Here is a 2,726-nt window from a genome sequence, read left to right as displayed (position 1 = left end):
CCGTTCTGGAGGCTGTAGGCCCACGATCAAGTTGTCATCAGTGTGGGTTTCTCAGGAGGACTCTGCTGCTGGCTTTCAGATGGCCACGGTACCCTGTGCGCACATGCCTCCCCTCTGTGGACACAGAAAGAAAGATCTCCAGGGGCTCTTCCTCTTGGAAAGAAACCAGTCCCGCTGGATTAGAGCCAACACATATGATCTCATTTCACCTTAATTACCTCCATAAAGGCCCTGTTTCCAAATATAGGCCCCATTACCCAGCTTTTTACCATCTGTCATTGTCGATCGTGAATTTGGTTGACACTTATAGAGAAAGGGCAAATATCAATATTAAAATATTTCTTCTAATCAATTTCCTTTCAATGTGCACGAATTCATCCACCGGGCCACTAGTAATATATAACCCTCCATGTATTTAGATTCTTTACATGTCTACCAATAAAGTTTTGTAATTTTTTTCATATGGATGCCAGGACATCTTTTAAAAAATGTATTTTTAATTTTAGAGAGGAAGAGAGAGGGGGAGAGAGAGAGAGATAGAAACATCCATGATGAAAGAGAATCATTGATCGGCTACCTCCTGCACCCCCACCCTGGGGATCAAGCCTATAACCCAGGCATGTACCCTGATGGAGAATCAAACCATGACCTCCTGGTTCATAGGTCAAGGCTCAACCACACAGCCACCACAGCTGGGCTCTGTGTGTTCTAATATTCTTAATAGTATCTTTCAAAAATCAGCAGTTTTAAATTTATCATATTTTCATATTTTTCTTTTATAAGTGTATTAGTCTAGTCGGGCTGCCGTAATAGAATACTAAAAAAAAAAAGGTTGCCAATCCAAACTCCAGAACAATGATTTTCAACAAAAGGTGATTTTTCCCACTGTGGGACATTTAGCAATGTCTGCAGATATTTTTGGCGTCACAACTGAGGGGGAGATGCTACTAGTGTTTCATGTAGAACCTAGGGATGCCACTAAACATCCCATAATGCACAAGCCAACCACACACACCACCCCCACTACCACCAGACATGCATGCAAGAATGATATTACAAAATGTTAATAGTTATAAATTTGAGAAACTATGCTCTAGAATATATACATATCATATTTTATAAAGTGAATCTAAAAATATCTAAATACTAGAGGCCCAGTGCATTAAATTCGTGCACTTGGCGGGGGGGGGGGTGTCTCTCAGCACAGCCTGTGCCTTCTCAGTCCAAGAGCCTGGGTGGAGTGGGCCTAAGCTGTCAGTCGGACATCCTTATCACTGCTTCGAAGGCAGGAGAGGCTCCTGCCACTGCTGCTGCACTTGCCAGACATGAGCCTGGCTTCTGGCTGAGCAGCACTCCCCCTGTGGAAGTGCACTGACCACCAGGGGGCAGCTCCTGTATTGAGCGGGATTGAGCCAAAACCGGCTCTCCGACATCCCCAAGGGCTCCGGGATTGCGAGAGGGCACAGACCAGGCTGAGGAACCCCACTGGTGCACTATCAGGGCCTGGATGCGAGAGGTTGGACAGCTGCAGAGTGACCATAGGAGGGCTCCAGGGCGTGTCCAACCCATCTCGTTTAGTCCTTATTGGCCAGACCCCAGCAGCAAGGTAACCTACCGGTTGGAGCATCTGCCCCCTGGTGGTCAGTGCACATCATAGTGAGCAGTTGAGCGGCCTTAGCATATCATTAGCATATTACTGTTTGAGTAGTTGAACGGCTGACGAGATGACCAGACACTTAGCATATTATGCTTTTATTATACTAGTATAGAATGTCTTTTAAACTGTGTTCTCTGGAAATAAAGAATAAACCAATGTTGATGATGCATTTAGAAAATATTTAAAAGTATAGTAAAACAAGAAAAACCTTAAATGAATTCCACAGAGTACAAATATTATAGTTCAATAAAACTAGAAATTGCAAATAATATGAAAAAAACCATTAAACATTTGTTTGTTCAGATGTTTGAGCAACATTGTAGCATAGAAAGCTACATACTCGTTTCCCCACAGAAATTATATATACATATACATATATATATTTTAAAGCAGCCCTGATATGGCTCAGTGGTTGAGTGTTGACCCATGGGTCAGGAGGTCACAGTTTGGTTCCTGGTCATGGCACATGCCTGGGTTGTAGGCTCGATCCTCAGTGTGGGGCCTGCAGGAGACAGCTAATCAATGGTTCTCTCTCATCATTGATATTTCTCTCTGTCCCTCTCCCTTCCTCTCTGAAACGAATAAAATATATTTTAAAAAATAAACAAATAAAAATAAAAGGGACCAAACAGATTTTGGAGCTGTGAAGTACTGTAACTGGAATGAAATGTCCACTGGAGGGATTCCAAAGCACATTTGAGCAGGCAATAGAAAGAATCCATGATTCCAAGATATGGTGATTAAAATCATTGATTCTGAGGAGCAAAAAGGAAAAAGAATGAAGAAAAGTGGCTAGAAGCCTAGGGGACTTTTAGGACACCGCCAAGTGAACAATCATACACACAGGGTGGTAGTTCCAGAAGAAGAAGGATAAGAGAGAGAGAGAGAGAGAGAGAGAGAGAGAGAGAGAGAGAAAATGGGCAGAAAGATTATTCTAAGAAATAATGGCTGAAATTTCCCCAAATTTACTGAAATACCTGAATCTACAAATCAAATAAGATAAACAAATTTCAAGTTGAAAAACTCAAAGAAACTCACCCTGAGGCACATTATCATCACACTATGGAAA

The sequence above is a fragment of the Myotis davidii genome, unplaced genomic scaffold (assembly GCF_000327345.1).
Source record: "Myotis davidii unplaced genomic scaffold, ASM32734v1 scaffold1857, whole genome shotgun sequence".
Lineage (NCBI taxonomy): Eukaryota > Metazoa > Chordata > Mammalia > Chiroptera > Vespertilionidae > Myotis > Myotis davidii.
Note: the sequence above shows the minus strand (reverse complement) of the source record.